This window comes from Crocodylus siamensis, chromosome 2 (assembly GCF_052110815.1).
Source record: "Crocodylus siamensis isolate JL-2025a chromosome 2, ASM5211081v1, whole genome shotgun sequence".
In the NCBI taxonomy this organism is placed as follows: domain Eukaryota; kingdom Metazoa; phylum Chordata; order Crocodylia; family Crocodylidae; genus Crocodylus; species Crocodylus siamensis.
This window is the reverse complement of record NC_143396.1, coordinates 119,886,614-119,905,781: the sequence shown is the minus strand read 5'-3', so window position 1 is coordinate 119,905,781 and position 19,168 is coordinate 119,886,614. Positions and strand designations below refer to the sequence as shown.

General features: G+C 40.7%; 1 long non-coding RNA gene across 6 annotated transcripts in view; it reads left to right on the top strand.

Annotated features, from left to right (window-relative positions):
• Positions 1 to 17,106, top strand: part of LOC149870678 (uncharacterized) — a 91,074-nt gene extending 73,968 nt beyond the window's left edge. For all 6 annotated transcript variants that reach the window (XR_016440818.1, XR_016440817.1, XR_016440819.1 and 3 more), the window contains 3 exons: positions 5,663 to 5,794; positions 12,058 to 12,323; positions 16,027 to 17,106. This is a non-coding gene — a long non-coding RNA (uncharacterized LOC149870678). The remainder of the gene's footprint in view (positions 1 to 5,662; positions 5,795 to 12,057; positions 12,324 to 16,026) is intronic.
• The last annotated feature ends 2,062 nt before the right edge of the window (positions 17,107 to 19,168 follow it).

Genomic DNA, 19,168 nt, shown 5'->3' with positions numbered 1-19,168 from the left:
GCTATGTCCGGTCCTTGGCCCTGGGTTAGATTTTCAACAAATATTTTAAATACACTTATGTGTTGTATTGTGCCCTTAGCAGCTTTCTTTTTTTGCTTCTCTGGCACTTTTTTTTTTAAAACAATGGTTTCAAATACCTCTTTCCTTTTTTCTTCTATTGCCTCACTCACATCTGTCACTATGAGTTGATTTACCCTGTTCTTCATGAAGAAAGAAAATCACAATGAAAGCTGAAGCTTTGAACTTGAATTTTTATTTCAACAACTTTTTGGATCCCACTTCTTCCACTTCTTTGTCTTTCTTGCCACCTCATTGGTCTCCATTTCAGCATTTTCCTTCTGGAAACTCTTTGTTATGGTTAGACAACTTCATATATTTTTCATCACCAATAAACTCTCTTTACTCACATGAAGTTAATATGGGAGCATTCAATGCATCTTAGTGATAGTGTGAGGATAAGGAAACAAAGTCTAAATTGCACAAGAGATGCTTGTGCCAGTCAAACAGAAGCAAGTAAATGAATAAAAAAGCACAAGGAAGAGGTATGACATAAAAGTCATCATTTAGACTCCTACACAGATGCTTGGGCTTGCATCAGTTATGGCTCTGTTTATTTATATGATAAAGCTATCATAATACAAAAGTACAAAAGAGTAGGTCAGGAATGGTTGCCAGTAAGACCTATTCTTCTAAGTCACTGTTAAATGTAGGACTTAGACACTTTTGAAAGTTACATCCTGAATACTGGCCTCTAAGAAGATTCCTGAAGGATGAATACCTAAAATCATATACTAAAGCAGTGATTCCTAGTCTTTCCAAGATTGTAGCCCTACCTGTAAGTGCTGTGACCTCATTCGGGGTCATGACCACTCGTTTGGGAAACACTGTACCCTAGTGACTAGGAAGCTATGTTATAAATCTATCTTTGAAGAATGTTTCAAGCAGGGAAGCTATAACAGGCTAATGCACGAGTTAAATGGGGATTTGAAACTGAGAGGCCATGTACAGACATTCATTTTCTCCTGGGAGAGTTGCTGTTCTCACAGGAGAAACTGTGAGTGTACAGATGTTCAACATTTTTCTCCTAGAACAAAATGGCAGTTCTAGGAGAAAAATAACCCCAGAACAGCCAGGGTTACATCTCTCCCAGGAGAGTTTCTCCGAATGTCACTTTCTCTGTTGAGAGAAGCCATGGCATAATCCTCCAGAACCCCAGGGTGCTTTGCTTCTGTCTTTCCTTTTGCCACTTCCCTGCCAGGAGGCAATGTGTTGCTTCCAGGACTCTGCTGCTCCCAGTAAGCAGGGAGCAGAGCAACCCCCACCTTCACAATCCCCACATTGTGCTGTCATTGTGTCTCTTGGCAGACTGAGGGAGGCTGCAGAGCACACTGAAATGTGTGCACAGGGTTTTTCAAACAAATCTCAGGATGTCATCCTCCTGCTGTACTTGGCCTTGGTGAGGCTGCAGCTGGAGTACTGTATCCAATTCTGAGCTCCACAATTCAAGAAGGATGTGGAGAAGCTTCAGAGAGTCCAGGGGAGAGCCACGTGCATGATCAGAGGGCAGGAGAACAGGCTGAAGAGAGGCTGAGAGTCATGGGACTGTACAGCCTGGAAAAATGCAGGTTCAAGGGTGACGTGGTGGAGGTTCAAGGGTGAAGTATATATACTTATATACTTATAAGTATATAAGGGGTGTGCATCAGGATCTGAGGGAATGCCTGTTCACCAGAGCACCCCAGGGGATGACAAGGTCCAATAGTCATAAACTCCTCCAAAACCATTTTAGGCTGGACATAAGGAAAAATTTCTTTAGTGTCTGAGCCTCCAAGGCCTGGAATAGACTCCCTCCAGAGGTGGTGCAAGCTCCTATTCTGGACTCTTTTAAGAAATGTTTGGACTCTTATCTTGCTGCGATCCTTTGACCCTAGCTGACTTCCTGCCCCTGGGGCAGGAGGCTGGACTCGATGATATCCTGAGATCCCTTCTAGCCCTAATGTCTATGAAATCTATGAAACATGCATCAGAGGGGCTGGCTGGGGCAAGAGGGTGCTACAGTGTGGGGCTAGCCAGCAGACAGACCTTGTACTGTAGCAACCTTATGCCCTAGCCAGTCCAGTTAGGATCTATAATGTATCGCAGTGCCAGCGGTTACTGTGCAATCATTTAGTACTTGCTAAAGAACAATAAGGCCCTGTTCTTAGATGGCCTGTTAATAATAACCCCTACAACCTACCCAGCACCTACTTTGGCTGTAATAATTTTTAAAAGTTATTGAGGATCTTGGAAGTTCTTTCTTTCCTCAGCTTGTTCTTTACCTGGAAACTGAGTTAATATTTTCTGGGATAGGTCATCCTTTCAATTTTAATTTCTCCAGGTAATCCTGTGTTAGTATATGTTATTTCCTGTTTAGTTGTTGTGTTAAAATAATCCTTGAGCCATTAACACCTCTATAGGCTTGTTGAGTCTGGCAAGGCTTTTTTCTTATATTTCATAGTGACTTTTTCCCATGTATGTTTCCTTGAAATGTTTCTCCCATATATTTTTAATTTGTCTTAATACCTGGTTCTGGATTATGCTGCCATTTTAATGGAAGGCATTATCTATTTTGCATTTAAATGTCTCAGGATTGCAAACTACAGACTGCATTCTTCAACTGACACTTCGTAGATCTGGGCAGTATCTTATCATCCATTTGCAGTCCATTGACTACTGAGTATTTAGTTATGAGATTGTACAATGACTTTTCTTATCTCATATCACAGGTGATGCACGCAAATGAACTACCATATTTTCTTACATACAATACACAGTTTTGCTTCTCCCCTTAAAAACTAGGTACTGGAAATTGGGGTATGCAGTGTAAAGAAGGAAAACAGTAACATCAGTTTCTGCTGCTTAAGTTTCCGCTGGGCAAAAGCTAAAATAACTTTGCATGTGACCCCCAGGGAGCAAAACAATGAGTAGGCTTGGCTCCGTAGCAGCTGCTGTTGAGTTATTTACTATAAGGAAAAGTTTTTTTTTCTTCATTCTGAGTTTAAAAAACAAAGTGCCTATCTTAATCTTCTTATCTTAATGATGTATGTGAGAATTTATGGTATTTCATTTAATCCTTATTCATATTTACCATTACAGCTAGTTGGAACAATGAAGTAGTGGGAAGTTGCAAACAAACTGTATAATACTTTCCTATCCACTTTTAATCAATATTTGAAATATAAAATGTTGACCATATCTTGTGTTGTAAAGCATCCCCCTCTTTGGATCAGAATTCATAATCTCGATAAGGTTTTTCTTGTGAAATTTGAAATCTCTAAAAAAAAGCACCAACTTTATTTAGTATTCTTATAGACCATGCTTCTTATTATCTTTTATACAGAGAGGGCACAGCCAGATGAGATGCTAACTGTGCAGTAGCTTAATAACACTGTGCAATAGCATGTCAGAGCACAAACAGTGCCAATATGATACTGTGCAGTAGTGTCACTAAGAAGATGTGTGCTGGTGCTACTGTGCAGTAAAACTGGTTACTGCATATTAATTTACTACTTGATTATACAAGTACTAAATTTAATGTGGCATAACTATGGTGCATTAATGAATGTGTAGACATGCCCGGTAGGGCTGTACAAAACAGCACCATTTTGTTTAGACTTCCATTTAATCATTTTGAAGGGACTGTGTTTCATTTAACTGTTTTGAAGCACTGTTCCATTTCATTTTGTCAAAACTGTTTTGCTGTTTTGACATGTTTTGAGTTTTTGACCAGAGATTATAATGGGGAATCATGAAAATTCCTATAACTTTGTCATTTCTTGCCTGATTCAGATGAAAATTGCAGCTTCTTCTAAGAGCATGATGCTTGCCAAATTGCATGGAGATAGGTCCAGGGGTTTCTAGGAAACTGCACCTCAAAGTGTTCAAAGCAAAACTCTAATCAATTGCTAGCAGCAGCAATCTGCCATCATCCTGCATGCAGATCCGGGGGCCTGTGCCTCCTGAGAGGGCTGCAGGGATGTGCCAGACTCCTCCTGTGGGGTGTGGGCCCCTGGACCTGCATGCAGGATGACAGCAGGCTGCTGCTGCTGGCTGGGGCTGGTGCTCGACACAGCCCATGCCAAGCACCAAGAAGACTGGTACTGCTGCTGGCTGTTGTCGGCAGCAGCTGAGGCAGCTTGCTGTCATCCCACATGCAGATCCGGGGGCCCACATCCTCCAAGAGCGCTGTTGGGCTGTGCCAGACTGCACCCGGGGGGTCGTGGGCCCCTGGATCTTTGTGCAGGGTTTCAGCAGGCTGCTGCTGCTGGCTGGGAAAATAGCCCAGAGCCAACACCATCACCATCTGGCAGCAGCAGCCTGCTGTCATTCCACATCATCTGGGGGCCTGTGCCCCCTGGGAAGAGCTGGGGGAAGCAATCAGAGAGCTGGGGGAATGTTCAGGGGCCTGAACATTACCCAAGCTCCCAGTTTGACTCCCTAGCCCCCTGTCTGATTCTCTTAGCTCTCTGATCGCTTCCTCAGCTCTTCCCAGGGTGGGCATGGGTCCCCCGATCTGCACAATGGGTTTCAGCAGGCTGTCGCTGCAAGGCAGGGCCAGTGGTACCGCAGTCTTCCCAGCACTCAGTGCAGGGTACACTGAGTGGCTGTCACTGGCTGGAGCCTGTAGCGGTAGCCTGCTGAAACCCCATGCACAGATCAGGGACCTGCGTCTGGGAAGAGCTGGGGAAATGATCAGAGAGCTGGGGAATTGAACCAGGAGCCAGATGTCAATATCAGAGCAGTCCTTCCACCCTCTTTCCCTTCCTTGTTCTTAGTTTCCATTTAGCTGCAAGCAAACCCATCTTCAAAACTCGAAACATTTTGAAACTTTCAAAATGTTTTCAGTACCCTCATTTCATTTCAAAGCTGTTTTGAAGCCTTTTGCTTCATTTCAATTTCGCTGTTTCCAGTTTGAAGTGTGTCGAAACAGCTTCGAAACGAAACACCTGTCAAAATGTTGAACAGCTCTATCAGTTACACTCCAATTTTATTATTCTAATGTACTAATACAAGTGTTAAATTGTGAAAATGAAATTAGACTGTACTGCAAAATGGAAATTGTATATTTACCTGATTTCTTTTTATGCAATTCCCACCAATCGATCCCAAAGGGATGAAGTGTTCTTGCCAGACATGGGGGACAGAGCTGATCCTTTGTCAAGCAAAAGCTGCCTTTCAGAATTCTTATGTCTTATACACAGTTCAAATATTAATTTAATGTATTAAGGAGATATACTAACAACTTCAAAGCATTATACGACTATTCATATACAGTCTCCATCTTATTGTATTTTAGAAAATGTGCAATTTTCAAGAGATCAAAAGATGAGTTAGGGAATTTTTTTCAGTGTGACTCTCTTTTGATTCAAAGTTAACTGTCAAATTCCACCTTTGCTGAGGGTCTGAAATATGAAGAGATACTTCCTCCTTAAACATCCTTCATCTCAACCAGGGTGATTGTATAGTTCTCCCTGTGAAACTGACAGTCCTTCACATGATGTATATATCTGATCACCATAGGGATAGCAAAATCACTGACAGTATTATCTGGATGTAGAGTCACTGAAAGAATTCAATCAATGTATCTGATCATTCCTTTCATCTTGCTTTAACTTTACTTTAGAAATGAATACATCCAAGCTCCTGGGATTCTCAATGAAACTATTATTGATGATGAAATCTTTAGGACAAATCCTGCAATCTCATTCCTTTATTCTGAAATGACTCCTGTTGAAGTTATTACAAGTTTTCTTGAGTAAGTATTGAATAAGGATTGTACCTTTAGAAACAGTTTTTGTATTGTCAAAATGTAGGCATTTTGATTACCATATTTACTTGAATTGAAGATGACCCTGATTATAAGACAATCCTACAATAATTAGATTCTGTATTTAGAAAATGTATAAATTTGTTATAATTTTCCAGGTATACAATCTAATAATTGGAGGTTTGCTTTGAATTTGTCCAGCTCCCTTTTCTCTCTGCTGCCCCAAAACTTTTTTCCTTGCAGTCCCTTCCCCTTACTGCTCCTTACTGTCAGTCCCTGTTCTCCCTGAGGATGTGGAAGTGAGAAGCAAATTTGAAAACAGTAACCTTGAAATTAAACACAGCTATAGCAATTTGCATACAGTACCCATGCATTTAATTTATCCAGAATTGATGCATGTTACCTTTTTTGGAAATGCTACAAGTTTTAGCATTGGTACTCTGTAAATACACTTTTGAGTAGCACTTTGGTACCTACTTATATGTCATATAAACTTCTTTTTAAAAAATCTTATTCAAAGCCGAATCAGTTCCAAATTCAACTGGGCACAGCCCAATAGTCAAGTTCCAGAATTCAACTCTGCAGAGCTCAGTTGTCAAGTTTGTATGGCTCTACCACCGGGCAAGTATCCTCCCAGACCCATCACTCTCGGGCTTTGGATACTCTCCACATCCAGGCAGCCATCCTATGTACAAGCCCCAGAGCCAAACACCTTGGGGTTCAGTTGCTGCAGTCTCATTTGTTTTTAGCCAAAAGGCCAAGTACAAAATATGCATAGTATTAATCCAAAGCCAAAGGTTCATGATTTACCACATAGTTCATTGGGCTCACCCCCTCCAGAGTCAACAGCACTTCAAGCCACAGTGTCCCCACAGCTCAGCACTGTTCAGTACGTATGTATACTCCAGAATCCACATGCTAATTAGCCCCACTCATGACTGGAACTGTGTGTTCTAGGACCCTCCAAAAAGTTATATGCAGGTGAGGTGCAAGGCAACCTGGTCTGGGTTTATCTTATGGAAGGCAGGGCTGCACTAATCACATGTACCAGGCTGAGAGAAGGGGCAACAGAAGGATTCTGACTGAACTGTATGCAGTGTCATGGCTAACCATGACTTGAAAGAGTTGATGATATTGGGGACTGCGCACAATGGGTGCTATCATATGTCTTATTTAGATGGGCTATACTAACCTATTCTTTGTGGTAGGTTCCCAGCATCGTGTTTGTTCAATGTGGGGCATATGTTTTATAGTCATGTTCAGTGTTGCCTGTGTTTAATCAATTTCATAGTTGGTTTCTACTATTGAGCACATGCTCCTTTTGGCAGCAGTTTAATAATAGGCAATGTATTCAGTGAGATTTCCTTATATGCAATTATAAAACAAAGGACTTTTTTCCCTATGCTAATTTGGGGGGGGGACTTTTTTTGTACATGAATAAATATGGTAATAATGCTGGTTTTGATAAAGAGATTTCAATAACTGATGATCCGGTCTTCAGTGTTGGAAGTCGTAGTTTGTTTTCTGGATCTATTTAATTGGGGGGAAACATTGCGAAAAGTTGCATCTCACAGGCAGCTGAGAGAGTTAAAATATTGCTGCTACTTTTTAGGAAAGTTATTTTAACAAACTTAAACCTTTTTCAGTCTCTTTCTATCACTAAGTTATCAAAGAAGAGATTCACACACACACACACACACACAACCCATGTGTATACAGTATATAGGTTAGATGAACACCTTGCTGGGGTCGTTTGACCCCAGTAATCTTTCCTGCCATGGCAGGGGGTCAGACTAGATGATCTACTCAGGTCCCTTCCGACCCTAGAAACTATCTATGCAAAAGAACAGTAACAATACAAAATAACAAAAAACAATAACAAAACAAAGCTAACATGTTTAACGATTTCTTTGCCTCTGTCTTCCTAAGTAGGGACTAGAACAGCCACCTCCCTGCTGGGCCCCCCTCGGGCCCCAGGGGAGGCACACCTGGACCAAAGATTAGCGTGGAACTAGTTAGGGGGCTTCTGGAGGGGCTGGACGTGTTTAAGTCAGCCGGCCCAGAAGATCTCCACCCTAGAGTCCTTAAGGAAGTGGCCGAGGTCATTGTAGGACCCCTGACACAGCTCTATGAGCAATTGTGGTGCTCTGGTGTGGTCCCAGAGGACTGGAAGAGGGCCAACATGGTTCCAATCTTCAAAAAGGGGAGGAAGGAGGACCCAGGAAGCTATAGGCCAGTCAGTCTTACCTCGATCCTAGGCAAGCTGTTTGAGAAAATTATGCTGGCACATATCCACAAGGAGCCAGCTGGAGACTGCATGCTTAGGGGCAACCAACACGGGTTCATCAGTGGCAGGTCCTGTCAGACCAACCTGGTGGCCTTCTATGATCAGGTTACCAGATCATTAGATGCGGGGGTAGCAGTGGACATAGTCTTCCTGGACTTCCAGAAGGCATTCGACACTGTCTCTCACCCCGTTCTCATTATGAAACTGGGGGACTGTGGTGTCGACACCCACACAGTCAATTGGGTCACCAACTGGCTGGAGGGCCGCACCCAGAGGGTGGTAGTGGATGGGTCCTTCTCAACCTGGGAGAACGTGGGCAGTGGGGTCCCCCAGGGCTCGGTCAACATCTTCATCAGTGATTTGGACGAGGGGGTAAAAAGCACCCTGTTCAAATTTGCTGATGACACTAAGATGTGGGGGGATGTGGGCACACTAGAAGGTAGTATCAGGCTTCAGTCAGACCTAGACAGGCTACAAGGGTGGGCGGATGTGAATAGGATGGGATTCAACACAGACAAGTGCAAGATGATGCACCTGGGGAGGAACAACCGGCACCATACCTACAGGTTGGGGAACTCCCCACTTGTCAGCACGGAGGCGGAAAAGGATCTTGGAGTCATAATTGACTCCATGGGCCAGCAGCGTGGGGATGCAATCAGGAAGGCCAACCATACCTTGTCATGCATCCGCAGATGCATCTCGAGCAGGTCCAAAGAGGTGATCCTCCCCCTCTATGCGGCATTTGTCAATCTGCAGCTGGAGTACTGCGTGCAGTTCTGGGCACCGCACTTCAAGAGGGTCCAGCATGGAGAGGGTCCAGAGGAGGGCCACTCGCATGATCAGGGGACAGCAGGGCAGGTCCTACGAGAAGAGGCTACAGGACCTGAACCTGTTCAGCCTCCAAAAGAGAAGGCTGAGGGGGGATCTAGCGGCCTGTTATAAACTAGTCGGGGCAATCAGCGGGCATTGGGGGAGTCCCTGTTCCCCCGAGCATTGCCAGGAGTAACCAGGAATAACGGTCACAAGCTGGCAGAGGGCAGGTTTAGGCTAGATATCAGGAGGCGCTACTTCACGGTCAGGGCGGCTAGGGTCTGGAACCAGCTTCCAAGAGAGGTGGTGCTGGCTCCTACCCTGGGGGTCTTTAAGAGGAGGTTAGATAAACATCTTGCTGGGGTTGTTTGACCCCAGTATTGTTTCCTGCCATGGCGGGCGGTCAGATTAGATGATCTACTCAGGTCCCTTCCGACCCTAGAACCTATGAAACTATAATATGGTAGATTTCACACAATAAAATCCAAAAGAAACAAAAACAGTTAAAAAAAAACAGATTACAATAATTCATGGCGTTTTGTGATCCACAAGATCTAAAGAGGAAACCCTTTGAAAAGAATAGAGATAAGAGTGGGAATAGATTGTTTTATTAGTGATCTGTTTTGTTTTTTTCTGGTGTTTTTATTCAGCTGTTTAAAATTTAATGTAAATTGTTTTTCTCCACCATCCAGTCTGCTTGTGATCTACACAGAAGATAAATTTATTTTGTTCAGAAACTCCATCTACTGTGTTTTCTTTAGATAGTGATCTCTATTTTTATACCTAATGTTGGAATGTCTAGTGTACTTTATCATTTTTATGGTAGAAACATCTCATCACTTCAAATGCAACCACCTGTTTCACATTTTGAATGAATACCGTCCAGGAGCAATGAAACCTCTGCTCGGGAAATCTGTGCCAATGATTTCTGTGTTCTTCTGTTCCAGAAATTTCTACTAGTAGACACTGGGGTTTTTTTTTTTGGTACCTTGGAGATAGAAAGGGACATGAAACGGTTTACTTAGTTTAATAAAGTAACATTTCTAAATAACGGCAGCAATATTTTATCATTTTCAGCTGTGTTTGATATGGCCTTCCCTAATATTTCTTCAAATACTTTGTTCTCTACTGCATAGTTAGCGGATGAAAGCAGATGCTTAGCCTGTGTGTCAGTCCTCTGGGGACATAGTCATAAATGTCTTCCTTGAAACCACATTTAATGCTATTGCACTCCCAGCAAAACTTAATGGATTTATGTAGGAATAAAAAAAAAAAAAACAAATGAGGTTCCTAACAAAAAGGAATTTAAGTTTGTGTTGACTTTGTTATACCTGTGTGGGAACTAACTCTTGAAAGGGTTTCACTGTTATGAGTAATTTCTAAGACAAATGCCTGAATTTCATGGCTGGTATCTGCCATTAAATTGTCATGAATGGAGAGTGGAGAACAGGGATGTGTATGGAGGACCCTATATATGGAGGACTTTGATTACAGTTTGATCAAGATCAACAGTTTGAGCAAATCTGAGAGCAGAAAAGGAAATAGTTTCCTGGGAAGAGGAAAAACCAAAAGATATGAGACCACAGAAATCTGACCTTTGTAAAATGGATTGAGTAATTGTTATTTATTACTGAAGCTAGGGAGTTAAGTACCTCCTATTCCTGTGATTTTGGAAGGTTTATAATATTTGTATTTTTCTTCCATAGTCATGATTCCATGAAAATCTTGGGGTTTTTTAAAGTAATTTTCTACTCTTCAGAGCTTTTGTAGTAAGGTAGAAGAAATGCTCAAAAAAATCAGAACGCAAAAGTCAAAATGTACTATTTTAATTAACTCTCAATTTCTGAGCCTTTTTGGTGGTCTGACTCATGGTTTTGAATGTTTGGGGCTGGTAGTACTGAATATTAATTACTATTCAGGAATCTGTGCGTATTTACATATGAATACTGATTTTATAAGAACGTGATGATTGAGGAGTGGGATAATTGTGTGTAACATGGATTATTTTGTTATTTCAAAAAGGAATGTATGATTTTGGAAGGACGAATTGGAAACATATTAAGGGTGATCAATATGGGACAAAACCAAGTCTTGCACATGCTGCATTTTTCAGTAATTCTGGTAGATATAAACCCCAGATTCTCATCTGATATAATTCGGCCTAGTTCCTTTGATATCCATGAACCATAAATTGACTTAAATCCAGCAATCCTAGCTTGTACCAGCTAGAGGCCTGGTCCTAAATAGGAATTAGATTTATTTTAATCCTGGATATTTATGTTAAACATATTATGAGAAGCAGGCTTCACATTCCTTGTTTCTATCTTTGTTTCTTCAAGAACTTGAAAAGGAAAGATGCAGAGCAAACAAACTTCCTCTGGGACTGAGTGTGGAGATCAGCAGCACAGACATGCCAGGCAGTTGCACTAAGCTAATACAGACGCAGTCAGTCAGTTTATAATCATTTCCCCAAATACTAAGTCAATGTGGTATGACACAGAGCCTTAATCTTATATTACTTATTTGGATATTTTCTAAAGATACATAGACTGTAAATCAAAACAAAACATATACTGAAATAAGAAAGTTGATGATAGTGGGCACATCTACTCATGCAATTAATTCGAATAAAAAAACTGGCATGTATTGTTTTGCAATTTATTGCTCCTAGGCACCATGTTTGAACATGTACCTGGGACTGCAGCACAGTGTGCCAGGTCAGATCATCCCCAGCTGGCAAAGTGCCCAGGGGGTCAGCTTGCCAACCTGAGGCTTCTCTGATCCAGCTCAACATGTTGCAGAGGGGCTGGCTGGGACATGAGGGTGTTTCAGTGTGGGGCTAGCTGGCAGGCAGCTGCTGCACTGAAGCACCCTTGTGCCCTAGCCAGCCCTGTCAGTTGGCATTGCTGCACAGTAAATAACTCTGCTTTAGGGTAGTGCCTTTATTTATAAGGACTATCCTACAGTGGAGTTCCTTAGTTTACTGCAGCCTAATAGGGCTGCATGTGTAGAAGCGGAAATCCTGCAGCCACATAATGCAAGTGGAAAAGGCCCCGTATTCTGTATGCCGAATGTATACTGTCTACCGTATATCTTAAGGCTGCTACCACAGCTTTCTTCAGCTGATGGCATTCTCTCTCTCTTTTTTTAATAGGACTCTTGCTTAGAGAGGAGAGGCAGAAAACTGTCATCTTTCAAAGTAGCAGCACTGGAAAGTAGGAAAAATGTGAACCTGTGGCACACATTAAGCTGTGGACTTCTGTACAACCTTGATGTCTCAGCCCCTCCACAGAATTGTAATGATGCTGCTTCCAGTATTTCTGAAAGAACTGTGTACATTATTGAAATTTATTGCAGTTTTGCAAATACAATAGAGTGCATTGAAAATATATTCAAGCTTACCACATTTAATCAGTGCATGTAAGGATTAATAAGTATTATTATTTATATGTCATTGCAAGTGTGTGCTCTTTTGTTGGTTATTTCTTTTAATAAATGTGTATTGCTAAGCCTATCACCAAAGGAAATACGAACTAAAAAAACAACATTTTCTGTAATCACTTTTCTGGAACAGATTCATACTAGCGGGAATATTGCACAGCTGGTACAGGCAAAGTAACTACAAAAATACAGCTTTCCTGTAAGATCTATGAGATCCCTCTGGTATCCTCAGGAAATGGGGCATTGCAATGCAGATTTCCTTGACTCCCTGTAGAATTTTGCAGTTTCACAAATCCTTGCCCGAAGAGATCTCACTTTCCAACCATTTGCCCTAAAATACAATTAATTCTGACAGCCCCTGTGTTCCTTCTTGATTCTAACAAGTTTAATGTTTGGATTTCAAATCACTTGCCACGTGAGAATATGATCTATGGTAAATAGCTAAGAGCTACCACTGCAGTAATTATTTTGTAGCAGTCTCTGTCCTCAGTGAAAATGAGAAGATTTAAATGACATTTTCTCTTTACTGGTTGAAATGTAGAACAACAGGGAGTAAGTAGTTAATTGGCTTTTTGCTATAAGGTATTTGAGGCATGGAGGAAATAAATGTACACTTCTTGAATTTTAAACACTGAGATACAGAAGTGAGTTTTAGATCCAATCAGTTCTGTACTTACTAATGAACAACAGAACGGATTTGTGAGAATATTGATGAATATGTTCCTGGAAGCTTGGTTAACGCAGTTTTTAGTCATGTCATTTTTAAAAGTGTAAATATTTGGTCAACAGTTAATATTTATAAAATTACTGATTCGTTTCAAACATGTCATCAGTTTGTGCTGAGCATGGACTATTGGTGTTGGTCTTCATCCTTCTTCTATTAAAAAGGTTTACTCATCTAATTAGGAAGCCAAAATAATGCACTGTGGCCAAACAGGTGGTAGTGAATACTTGTAGCGAACAATGTTTTAAACCATCCAATTCAGTATCCATGTAACTACACCCAGAGTGGACTAAATAGTCAAAAGACTAATCTTTATTGAAATTGATAAAATATAAATCATCTCCTGTGGTGGAGATCTTGGATTATTTTTTATCTATCTATGCTTGGTGGTAGCTGTGTTGGTACCTACGTTTTTTAATTTGAACACTAGCAAAAGGGAAGATAGTATGAGAACAAAATAAGCATTCCAGCTGTTTCAAATAACAAATTGAGGTGGGTTCATAAAGGATAATAAGAATTGGTATTTCCCTTTTTCATATAAATGGACACATTTGAGATGTGTAATTCGTTTTGCAGTCATGTCCCTACTTTCCCCTGATAGCATATGTTTCATTCCGAAATATAACACCGATTTTGGTCTTTCAGGAGAAATGACCAGAGTACACATTTGCAGTAATGTATATCATTGAAAAGGCCAAAACATTATTACATGCCAACTAGTCAATATTTTTTTATCTGTATAATGAATGTATTATTTCTGATTTTCCAAATTGAACATGTCAACCTGATAATCAGGAAGGAATAGGAAACTGTTATAAAAGAAATGCAACCAAACCAGGTGGAAGTGGCTTGGCAGTAGACAAGCAAATATTGAATTGCTTTAGGCAATTTGGGAAGAACTACCAAACCAATGACAGCTACCACGTGTAATAACCCTGATATAAAAGGCTCTATTCCAATTTAGGCCAGCCAAATTAAATTGTAACACTTCAATAGGATAAAAAGATACCTGATTGATTTCCTTAATTTATTTTTGTGTGTATACAGCTGTGATGCCCTAAAGTTATCATGCCTTCTTTTTTAAAATATATTATCTGTAAAATAAAATTTGACGAAAGGACTTTGATAAAGACATTTTTATTAGGCTTATATGAGGTAAGTATGACTACTTTTTCTATGGCTTTACAATAGCTTTCTTTTAGCTCATTTTTAATTACACTTCTTTTCAATGTAGATCGTGGAAGATGTGGGATTAATGGCACTAACTTCCAAAGTTTAGAAAGGAAATAAATACTAGCATTCCTGTTTGCCCTTATTATATGGTGTCAGAAGAAAAGCTTTGGTAAAAATGGAATAACTAAAGCCACAGAGCCTTCTATCCTAAAATATAGCAGCTGTCAAAAAGGCAAACAAAATGTTAAGGATTATTAAGAAAGGAATTATCAACAAAACTGAAAGTATCATTATGACCCTCTATAAATCCATAGTGTGTCCACACCTTGAATACTGTGCCCAGTTTTGGTCCCTACACCTCAAAAAGGATATAGCAGAGCTGGATAAGGTACAGAGAACGGCAACAAGGATGACCAGTGGTATGGAGGAGCTTCCCTATGAAAAGAGACAAAAGAGTCTGGGCTTATTCAACTTAGAAAAGAGGCTTCAAATGGGATATGATAAGGATTTACAAAATACTAAATGGTGAAGAGAAAGTAGATAGGGATTTATTATTTACTATCTCTCACAATGTAAGGACTAGACGTCACAAAATGAAACTAATAGGTAGTGGGCACATCTACACATGCAAGACACAGTTTTTTGGGTAAATTCAATATCTTTTATAAGACCAATTCAAACAGTTGGGAAAATTCTTCTTTGCAAACTTTTGGGTACAAATACCTTTTGTCAGGCTGAGGGTCTGCAGGGAAGAAGACAAAAACAAGTGTCTTCAGATGGTCTGTACTCTTTCTGGATGGCGTGGTAAAGCAACCAGAGGCCAGTACGTATGCAAGAAAGCCAGTCAGTTAAAATGTAAATTGAGGTGGTCAGTAGGTAAGAGCCAGGTGGGGGGGAAGGGGAGGAGGAAGGGGAATAAATGTAGTTGTAGTCAGTGGATGGGGGTGGGAAGGGAATAGCTAGGAAAAAAGTGTAGGGAGTCAGACGTCAGGCAGGTTACAATGTGTCATAAATCCAATGTCTATATTTAGTGCATGATTGTTTGTATGTAGCAGATTCATGAAGTGACGTTCATAGGCTTGTCTGTGAAAGGGTTTTTTTAATTCAAAGCAATAAACTCCAGCAGATACTGAGCTGGGTTGGAGCAGCCCCAGGTTACAGGGAGTGTGGGGGTCAACCTGCTACCCCAGGGCTGCTCCAACTCTGCTCAGTGTGCTGCAGAGGGGCTGGCTGGGGCATGCGGGTGCTCTAGTGTGGGGCTAGCTGGCAGGCAGCCCAGGCACCGAACAACCCTTGTGCCCCAGCCAGCCAGGTCAGCATCTACATGTGCATTGCTGTGCACTGAAAAACTCCATTGCAGGATAGTACTAATCTGTGGCAGAGTTTATTAATTTATTGTGGCCTAAGAGGGCGATATGTATAGACTCTGAGATGTTTACTGTGGAGCTAATTAGGAAGCTCCTCAGTAAACGTCTTGTGTATACATGCCCAGCAAGTTTGAGACTAATAAAAAGAAAATTCTTTTCCACACAGCATGTAATTAAAGTGTGGAACTCATTGCCACGAGATTGTAAACTGACAGTTTAGCTAGTTTCAAAACGGGGCTGGACAAATTCTTGGAGGAAGGGGCTATTGAGCACAGAGTTAGGGATATAGTTTCTGAATCAGAACTTCTTACATCTCAAAAGCTGGAGGTTGAAAGTGAGAGAGCAACAGTGGAAAAAGTCCTGGTCATACCCAGCTCACTCTCCCTTTCAGCATCCACTCTCTGCCACTTTTTGACAGGATATTGGGCAAGATGGACCTGTAAATGGTGGTTCTTATGAAGAAAGAGAATGCCAGAGAAACTGGAGAAGACTGAATTCTTTGGAAGTTACATATGGCTAGCCCAGAAGCCTAAGAGATCTACATTATATTCTAGTGCAAAAATAAAAATTATTGATACCAGCCTCAAAAAGTCATTCTGTAATCTCAAGAATACTGTGATCTACACAAATAGCAAGGCATATTTTCTTTACACAGTAACCTAACTGCTTGCTGACACATGCATCACACACCTTTGCAATAAGGATTTGAACAGCTAACTGATAAACTACTTAAACTACTTACTATTTGTAATGAATACAAATGCAACTACACCATATACAGCAAAGCTACTGCCAAAAAAGTGAACTCAGTTTTGTAAAAATCATTGAATACTTGTGGGGCTAATGAAAACCATGGTATCCAAATGAAGGGGCCTGTGAATAGTAAAAGGAAATCTAATCAATATTTCCTACCAAGAGGTAAAGGTAGAATTAAAAGAGTGAATGAGTAAACCAGCTTTTGAACTAATTTTGGAAGCAATTCCAACACAAAAGAGTTCTAGCACAAAGGATATAATACCTCCTATGAAAGCAGTCCTTGGGAAAAAGTGTATATCTCTGAAAACATAGTTCAAAGAAGAAAACTGAAAAGTGCAAAAGAAAAAATGACTTCACTAGCCAAATTATCCATTAGTCAAGTTACCGGTCAAGTTATCCAGGAGCTTAAGATCTTGACTCAGCAGAGCACTTGAGAATGTTCTTAACTTTTAATAAGGAGTCAAAGGACCAAAGCTTTTTTTTTTTAAACAGTTTATGGAATGACATCTTTGCTGTCTTAGCATTTAAAACTATCTGACATTTTATAGTTACAGATTTCTCTAATGTGTAATGATTTGATTTACTGTACTAGTAAAATTCAGAAACAAACAACTAGTCTTGCTCCTTTTGGAATCTGTATTTGCCCAATGACTTGAACAGGAACATGATCTTGTCTCACTGTGTTTCACTCAACATTTGTGTTATTTATTTAATATTCTTTACTGTTTGATATCTTTTTGCTTTACCCTTGGCAATAAATAATTCTGAACATTGTCTCTCCTGCTATATTCATAATTCCTTTTTAGCTTTAGGCTTCAACAGTTCAGCTACCAACATAATAGAAAGTGCCAACAGAAAGCCTAATGTTGCTTGACAGTTTATATAAATTCAATAGCTGTCTACTGAAATTTTGCAGGGATTATTTTAGTCACAATACTTAGATCACTTACATAATAATTATAAAGCAGTTTACTTTCTGCAATAATGTTTCAATCCTATAACCAAAAATAGGCAATAAATGTAGTTTCCATTAAAACAATGAGGCTATGGTCACTTCAGTTATATTTACTGAACTGGTTTTTTTTTAATTTAAAAAGTCCTAAACAGCTAAAAACAAATATTTAAACCTGTGAAAAACTCTCTTTAGTTTAGGCCACTTTGTTCTGTGAGTACTTTTGCCCAAGTAATTTCGCTTAGCAAAATACAAAATACTTTCCTTTACAGCTGCCCAGAATAATAAAGAATTTGAGCTCTCTTTATTCTTACTTTCTAAACTCCAAGGGGAAAATATTAGTGCATATATTGAGAGTCATTATGGCGAATCTAGCCAAGTTAGAAAAAAAGTACCAGTATAGCTTACATATATTGACGCCTGTTGAAAAGTAATGAAGAACTCAAAAGTTTTTGTGATGCAGGTTTCCTAATGAAACAGAGGGGGAATTCATGCAATCTTTCCTGTAAGTGTGTTCATAAAGAAATGGCATTTGTGCTTTGGAGCTTGGAGCTTGCCCATAGGCATCAATTTGATTTCTGTTTACTTTGGGCTCTGGGTCAATTTTGTAGTGGGTGAAACTTCTTTTGAGTCAAACCAGCGCCCAGCAGAGTGTTAATGGCATGTGGTTGCTGGACTGCTTCATGCTCTTTCAAAAAGGATGCAGAACTGAGGTTCTGGACATACAGCAACCATTCAATAGGAAACTCCATAGTACTTTGAAAGGAAGTTTGAAATCCTAACCACAATACTGTATGAGTAATTACATATCACGTATCTGACAGTTCCTTAGCAGTTTCAGTGGAAGTGCCAGTTATTTTCCAATTTTTTTCCAAAAATAATCACCTCAGAGAGTGACTCTTTTGTTAGGCCATCTCTTCTTCCCGCTTATTTTCAGTGCTCGCCCTGCATTTTTATGGAAGCACAGTAGTTGATTCTATGAAACTATAATGTGATAGCAGTGGGCACATCTACACAAGATGCCCACTGTACAGTTGTTACTGCGCAGTCGTTTAGTACTTGCATAACCAATACGGGTGTGCGAAATGGCCACTATTCGATTTGGATTCAGATTTGGCCTGAATCGGGGACAGTGATTCGGTTAGTTGATTTGGATCGCTGTCCCCGATTTGATTCGGCCAAATCCAAATCTGAAGATTTGATGCCGATTCAGAGAATCAGTGATTTGGACGTAGACACAGCTTTAAATGTTTTTTCTACATACCTTGAGGTACCAGCATAGCTTGTGAATGCTGTGATGCTGGAGTGGATGGAGCATCCCTACAGGAGCACAGTGGGGGGGGAGGGTCCCCCACATACTCGGTGCCAAACCCAGAATTGTACCAGAAGTACTTCTAGTCTACCTCTGGGCCTGCTGGGGACTGTGTGGGAGAGCTCCCAACACCCTCCAGCTCAGTGATTGGCCATGGGCAGACTGTGGGTGCCCCCCCCAGATCTAGGAGGCACCAGTCACCAAGCCGGGGGGGTGCAGTGCTGGGGGCCTCCCAGTGCTTTCCCCAACAGACCTGGGAAGTGAACAGGAAGTGCTTGTGGTCCACTTCTGGGCCTGCTGCTGAGCACGCCGGGGAGCCCCCCACACTTCTGTGGGATGCTCCATTTGCCCCACCATCACAGCATTCATGAGCCGCCTGCTACCTAGAGGTATGTAGAAAATACATTTAAAGCTGTGTCTATGTCCGAATCTCTGAATCTTTCTGAATCAATTTGGAGGGTTCTGATTCAATTTGGAAAGATTAAAGGGTCCTTTGATTCAATTTGGATTCAGAGATTCGGCCACCAAATCGGGCAGAAT